Genomic DNA, 8,388 nt, shown 5'->3' with positions numbered 1-8,388 from the left:
TTCTCTGCAGTCCACTCTGGCCTGAATAATGTTCCGCATCGAGCCAACAGTTGGCCACAATCCACTAAAAAGGACCTTGGAATCCCTGGTTTGGTCCCGTAGTCCCAGCATCCCGTCCCGTCCCTGCCTCCCCCACCCCGCACTTATTGGCCTTACGGGAGTGGACCTCGTGACAATACTTGTTGGCAGTGATGGTGAGGTTATTACTGCCATTACTACCCTTTTGCCGCTATTCTCATTGTTGTCATGTTCAGTATACTTCCCGGTAAATTTTTGCATTGGGTTTTATATTCTTTTCATTATTCCTAATATTGCTCAAAAGAAATGGAAAGTTACGAATATTTTCATTTACACAAAAGAGTAGAAATGAAGAACAAATGAAAGCAACAGATACGTTAGCCCTTAAGAACTGTTTGTAGTAAAGTGTACAAACCCAAATCCATAAACAGAGATAGGAAACGAGAAGATTCATTGTATATAGAGATAAAACATATGGATGGCGTTTCTTTATACTACCGTGTATATAAGAAAACCTAACACTACCTTCCATGCAATATCTTCCCTTCCACTTCACACCATATCCTTCTACTCTCAAATCCGCCAAGAGCTTAATAACAAATAAATAACAAGTAAGAAACAATCACCGCTGAATGGAATGCAAACTTAACACCGAGCAAAAATACAAAGCAAGTCACATATCTACTTAAACACACACACACACACACACACGCACCATGACACCTTTCAATAACTTTAGCCCGTGACCACATATGAAACTAAGTATGAATGGCAAAAAGGTAAATAAGTAAGTAAAAAAAAAATCAGGGAGAGTCTGGCCGGTCTTCGCTCCTCACTTAAGTCCTGGAGGAGGAGGAGGCCCTGAAGTGATTGCTCGGTTCCTTGCCTCGCCAGATCTGTTTATCCCTCTGATAAGCCGGCACTGATCCCGCTACTGCCGGCGTGGTGGAGGCAGCACAGAGAGAGAGAGAGAGAGAGAGAGAGAGAGAGAGAGAGAGAGAGAGAGAGAGAGAGAGAGAGAGAGAGAGAGAGAGAGAGAGAGAGAGAGAGAGAGAGAGAGAGAGAGAGAGAGAGAGAGAGAGAGAGAGAGAGAGAAACACACTGGAAAGCGAATGGAGATTGGAACTAAGGATGGTAGTTATAAGATTTGAGGCAGCTATAGAACCTTGGCAAGAGGGAGGGAGGGAGGCGAGGAGAGGGAGGAACGAAAAATAAATTATGTCTAGAAAGGAAGGAACAGGGAACGACTAGGATTAGGAAAAAGATTAGACGTAGAAGATGAATAAAGAGGAACCGGAAGGTAGGGAAAAACAATTAAATGACGGCGTGGCAGGAGAAATTTGATAATAAAACACAAGATAAGGAAAGGAATAGAAAAAGAAAAGGGAAAATTAAAAGGAAAAGATATAACGACGTAATAAAATGAAAAGAAGGAAAACAAGGGGAAACCAAAAAAAAAAGGAGGAAAAGAATGGGAACAATTAATTAACTGATGAAGTAAGAAATTGAAAAAATAAGGAAAAAGAAAGGAAAAGAAAAGAAAAAGTAGAGACCAATAAGATACTAAAGACTTAGGGAAAATATTGAAACATCAGAAGAAAATAAGGAGAAAAGAAAGAATTTAAAGAAAACATAATAAAAGAAAAAAAAATCAAGTAAATATACAAATACAGAAAGGAGTGAAAACGATTGGAAAGGAGAAAAAAGAAAGAAGGAAAATGTTATGAAAAAAGGAGAGAATACGAAAAGGAAAACAATGAAATAAACAAAGGATATAAAGAAAAAAGATGAAAATATCACATAAGAAGATAAAAGAACAAAATTAGAAAAGAAATTAAATGCAAGGTAAAGAAGGGAGAGGGAAAAAAGGGAAACATTAACAAATTTGAAAGAAAATATACAAGACCGTAGAGAAAAAGAAAAACAAGTAAAAAAAAAAAGAATAAAGATAAAAGTAAGAGACAAAATATTAAAGAAACCAAAAATTAGAGGAAAATATGAGTGAAAAAGAGAAAAAATAACAAATAATAAAAACGTCAAATATAAACGGAAAGAAAGCAAAAGGAAGTGGAAGAAAACAAGATCTGGAAACTAAAACAAAATATAGAAAGCCAAGGCAGAAATAACAAAGAGGAGGCAAGAAAATCAAGAAAAATCAAGTAAAGGGGAAGGGAAATAGACAGTATGAAGCAATAAAGAATCAGCCAAAGAATGAGGAGTAGGAAATCATGAAACGAATCAGAGACATGTATAAGGAAGTTGAAGAAAGAAGAGGAAAAGGAGAGACAGGATGAGAAGAAAAGAGGAGAGAAGAAAACAGAAGAGAAGGGAAGAGGAAGAAAGAAAAGACATGGAAAATAAAAAGGAAAGTTACAAGAGAAGAAAAAACAAAAAGTGAAGAAAAGACAAGAGAAGAGAAGTAGGGAAGAGAAGAGAAAACAGGGAAGAGAAATAAAAAAAGGGTTTGTATTTTCCAAGGAACGGACACAGCAGAAGCAGAGGCAATAGCAGTAGCATCAGCACCAGTAGTAGGAGCAGCAGCAGGGTGGCGGAGCGAGGCAGGAAGCCCTATAGGATCTTAGGTTGTGTGGCGTAAGCTGCCGACAGGTCACGACTTCTGTGGAATCTTGATGATTATGATCTTCTCGAGGCTCGCGGGGGATCGCGGAAGGAGACTCGAGAATGATGATAATAGTGGAGGGTAAGCCAAAGGAGATAACGCGAGACACACACACACACACACACACACACACACACACACACACACACACACACACACACACAGAGAGAGAGAGAGAGAGAGAGAGAGAGAGAGAGAGAGAGAGAGAGAGAGAGAGAGAGAGAGAGAGAGAGAGAGAGAGAGAGAGAGAGAGAGAGAGAGAGAGAGAGAGAGAGAGAGAGAGAGTGCGCACACACATGCACACGTACACGCATCCACACACACATGCACACACACACACACACACACACACACACACACACACACACACACACACACACACACACACACACACACACATACACACATATATATATATATATATATATATATATATATATATATATATATATATATATATATATATATATATATATATATATATATATATATATATATATATATATATATATATATATATATATATATATATATATATATATATATATATATATATATATATATATATATATATATATATATATATATATATATATATATATATATATATATTACACCCGTTTGTGAAATTGCCCATTTCATGAAATGGGCAAACCCAATTATGAATGAACCTAACCTAACCTAACCTCTGACCTAACCTAACCTAACCATTTCATGAAATGGCCACTCCATTGCACATTTCATGAATTGGGTTAGGTTAGGTTAGGTTAGGTTAGGTTAGGTTAGGTTAGGTTAGGTTAGGTTAGGTTAGGTTAGGTTAGGTTAGGTTAGGTTAGGTTAGGTTAGGTTAGGTTAGGTTCATTTCATATATTGGGTTTGCCCATTTCATGAAATATATATATATCACATAACGGATATATATATATATATATATATATATATATATATATATATATATATATATATATATATATATATATATATATATATATATATACCGGGGTGAAAAGGATAAAAAAATAATAGCCAACAACAAACTAACAGGAGCGGAAGCTCAAAGACAGGAAATTGAGAAACAAGACAGACAAACAGAAAGATAGACAGACAGACAGACAGATACACAGACAGGCATAACAAATAAAAAAAATAAAGAAAAAAATATTGCAAGAAATAAAAAGCTCGACAAATAAAGCCGGCCGTCTGAACTACTCACTGTCAAGGAGGTGGACTGGATTAGGCTGAGGCATCGCATTCCAGTCGCGCTTACTTCCTAATAAGAGTGCATTGATAGTTACAAGCGAGGCCTTTTATTTCCCCTTCCATGCAGGGTAGTGGCAAAGTGGTGGACGCGCGCCAAGCTGCAAGGAAGGAAAAGAGAGTGAAAGGAAGGGAAAAATATGAGCTCTTGATTTGGTCTGGTGAACGATTCCGAGAAGGAACCCACTTTTTTCCCCAGACCTCAGTTATTTATTCTCCAGAAAAATGTCTCGTATTTTTCATTTTCTTGGTTATTTAAGCAGACTGCTTCCTTGCGCTTTACATGATTAGAGTATTTGCTAGTCAGTTTATATCTTCCAGATTGTTATTTTTTCTAGCCGATCATAGACACGAAAACAAGGCTTTTGTATTATTTTTTTCAAGCCGCCGTCTAAACTTCCACAGACTGACACAGTACATAGTAAGCTATCCGTGTCAGGACTTTCTATGAACACTGATATTGTAAAGTCATCCTTCGTTTCACCCTCACCGATCCCTTTCCTTCCAGACCCGTCACTCTCCCAGCCCATCCCACCCCTTGCTGTTTTCCCTTCTCCCCTGCTGCGACATATACCCACTTTCACTTACCTCCCTCTACCTTCCATCCCTTCGCACTCCAAGTCCTCTATCCCTGTCCCTCCCCTCACCTTGTCTTACCCTTAGTTTACTATTTAATTTTTTCCTCTTTCTTTTACCTCTTCCATATTTCTGAATTTATTTTTCAGCCTTTGTCCCCCATATTCAATCCTTTCCTTTTTTTCTTTCCTCCCGCGTTGTGCTGACGAACGAAAGCCAGACGCGCTTGGCAATCACTTAGGGCCGTGACTAAAGGCGCCTCGGACCCACGCAGATCGTCGAGCGACCATCTACACCTGCTGCTGGAATGTTGCGAGAGGAAGCCGACGGTATAATCAGCCTTCATGTTGAGATGAAGGAAGAGAGAGAAAAATGAAAGCTACTCCTTCTCGTCTTGGTAATTCCCAGTGCGAAAATTATGCTGCTTTTTTATCGTGGCTTCTCTCCAAAGTTGCGGTGTTGTAATTACTTGCTGTAGGATTATAAATTCATCGAGATTATTTATTTTCCCTTGGAAGTTCGCTATACTTATGCAAATTCTCCCGTTCCTTCGTGGCCACAGGTGTGCACAATCAGTATATCTACCTGTCCACCGGCGTTAGTCCTCGAAAATTTCCGGGTATAAGCGTAAATGGACCTCACATTTTACCTCGACTGGGAACTTTTCTCCTTTGTGGGGTTTCTTCCGGAATTCCAGAGAACAGAAGACTGGAAAAACCAGCAAGGGAAATGGGCACAAGAGAGAAGGAATGGGAAGGAGAGAGAGAGAGAGAGAGAGAGAGAGAGAGAGAGAGAGAGAGAGAGAGAGAGAGAGAGAGAGAGAGAGGATGAAAGAGGGTAGGAGAGGGGAAAGCTTCAAGGGATGAGTGTCCACCTGTCATTGGCCCCACCGCTGCCCTCACCTGTGGATGCCTTGGTTGGGATTTGAGTCTTGCTATCCTCGCAGGGTTCAGGGGACATCCTTTCCAGTGTCTCTCTCATTTCTCGCCCGAGACACGAGAAGAGTACTGATGGTGTAGGGTCAACTGTGTGCAGAGACTGAGTGGACGTGGTGGTAGGTGGCGGGATGAGTATTTGATGGTGAAGGAGGAGGATCGAGAGCATATTTATATTTTAGCTTGTGCCCAATGTGTTTTTCGTTTTTTCTCATTTCTTCTCTTCTAGTTTTTAAGTAATATATGTCTACATGTTTAATATTTACTGTAGATTCATTGTGATATTCTCTCTCTCTCTCTCTCTCTCTCTCTCTCTCTCTCTCTCTCTCTCTCTCTCGATGCAGACTGGCAACACTAGCCGCAAAACTTGAATAAAGCACCAGAGATCGTCCCCGTCGCGAGCCAGAATATCATATCCCACATTGTCATCATCTCAGCGGGAACCAGGCCCCTCACCAGCCCTCCACATGCGCCCTTCAACCACAACCATATGGAAGTATTGACAAGAACAAGACATCATAGCGTAATCAACGTGTCAATGCACCCTAATTTCGATCCTCTTATAGATTCGATTAGCACTTCGACTTAAAAAAATTGCCGATCACGTCCTCTTTTTCATCCGTGGTGTCTTCGCGTAAAATGTGAAATGTGGTGCAAGGAAGAGAAGGGTTCAGAGCTCCTCCTCGCCGACCAGCCTCGCCTCACCCTTGCGTTTCGATGTATTTCCTAAGAGCCAGAAGCGGGGGAGCGAATGGTTTGCTTTTCCTTGCCACGTCCCATGAAACATCAAAGATCACGTTGTGCTTTTGGTTACGATATTGTGTAAAGAGATACGGGCAGACCTGCAACGACCAACTGATTACATATGTGTGTGTGTGTGTGTGTGTGTGTGTGTGTGTGTGTGTGTGTGTGTGTGTGTGTGTGTGTGTGTGTGTGTGTGTGTGTGTGTGTGTGTGTGTGTGTGTGTGTGTGTGTGTGTGTGTGTGTGTGTGTCATTGCAGGAAAGCTAATATTTCCTCACATAGAACCTATTATATATAAATGAAAAATCAAATTCCTTGTCTTGAGTACTATCTATGCCTCGTAAGTTAGGCTCGCTTGCCTCTCCTGCAGCTTCGTGTGTCCACAGAACCATTTGCTTTTCTCAGGACAAAGTAGACCCATGAAACGAGGGTAGGGTAGGCTGGCCGCTCTTTCTCCCTCACCACGCACAGGCAAATTACAAAGCACCGACCCCGCCCCAGCGTGTGTATATGAAAGAGCTTATTCCCCGCCCTGTTATTTATCGAGCCTAGAATATTCCTCGGATATAAAACACCAGATATATGAACAATAGACTAGGGCGCCTGCAGGAACCTTGTATATTCCGAGGGAGGAAGTGTAAGGGCAAGGATGAGACAGATTGAGCTGGGGAGAAGAGGGAACGCAATTTGGGACGGGGAGGGTTTGCCCGCTGGAGAGCAGAGCCAGGAGGTGGTAGCGCTGGAGCTCGAGCCGGGTGTTAGTGTTATGGAGAATTTTAGTTTCCTTTCTAAAACATAGATGGGGCTATTGAGACTGGCACGGCGCTGTGGTGGGAGGAAGAAAATAGTTTGGAAAGGAAAGAGTGTATGATTGGAACGAGGGACACGCAGCATCGTCATACAAAAGGATGAAAAGTGGGAAAGGATAACAGTATCGAGGAAAAAATGACTGGAAAAGGACGACGATCACTGGAAAAAAAGTACTGCAGATAGTAACTTTTCAACAACCACCAGTAATGGTCTTTTTAAGTTGATGGTGCCCTTGGCCAGTTTTCCCTTCTTACATTAAAAAAAAATCTATATCATAAGGATCAATTTGTGAAAGTAAATGCATAAAAAATAAATTAAAAAAAGGTCTAAACTTTATGAGAAAATGCTAATAATATATTAATAACACATCGCTTTAGTCTGTACTCACCACCAATCACTTTTTAATATTTCAGCAAGAGAAATCCAAATACCGTAAATATTGATACTTTAGTACGATTAACAGTGGCAGTGTCAGATATATTTATTTTTTCTAATAACAACACAACAGATTACTATTCTGATAAGTAACGCAGCAGAAGCACCAGTTGTTGTTGCTATTGTTATCCTCTCACTTTTTGTCGTTCCTGATGTTACTTCGCTTTTTATTTTTCTATACATATTAAAGAATAGAAAAACAAATACTAGCAATCACATAACCATTACATGACATTCACAACCGCTTCCACATACCACAAATTCGTCATTAACACCTTAGTGCCAACAGCAACACCTCCTTTACCATCGTTGCAACACCATTACATTAACCCATTCAGTACCATGACGTGTTTTTATATTCATTCTGCTTATTATTTGGTGATTTTAAACAGCTTGAGAAACTTATGTGGAGATCAAAATAGTGAAGACTCTTACCAGTAATCTTCTGACCTTCATAGACCCTTCCTAATGTAAATAAAATCGTCTAGTCACACCCAAAGCTCATGGTAAAATAGCGTCACAGTACTGAAGGAGTTAATGCTAGTACAAGATCACTAGTATCACCACAGTTCTATCACCACTACCACACTACAACTGGTACGTGTATCAGTAAATACGTAGAAACTATTATTATGGACCCATGAAAGCCAGAGTTATATTACGCTAGTTGTAAAATAATGTGGTAAAAGCAGGTGTGTGTGTGTGTGTGTGTGTGTGTGTGTGTGTGTGTGTGTGTGTGTGTGTGTGTGTGTGTGTGTGTGTGTGTGTGTGTGTGTGTGTGTGTGTGTGTGTGTGTGTGTGTGTGTGAAGGCGATGAATAAAAAGGTACATATACAACATATTCTAGGATTTCACATTAGCATAATCATATTCATCACCACCCATCGCCTCTGTCACCACACATCACGCGCCATTACCCGCCACCTATCACTTCCCATCACCAGTAACACGACCCGTATAGGACTGCTGCCCATCACCACGCCTGCTCCATCCG

This window comes from Portunus trituberculatus, chromosome 44 (genome assembly GCF_017591435.1).
Source record: "Portunus trituberculatus isolate SZX2019 chromosome 44, ASM1759143v1, whole genome shotgun sequence".
Taxonomy (NCBI): Eukaryota; Metazoa; Arthropoda; class Malacostraca; order Decapoda; family Portunidae; genus Portunus; species Portunus trituberculatus.
This window is presented reverse-complemented; position numbering follows the sequence as displayed.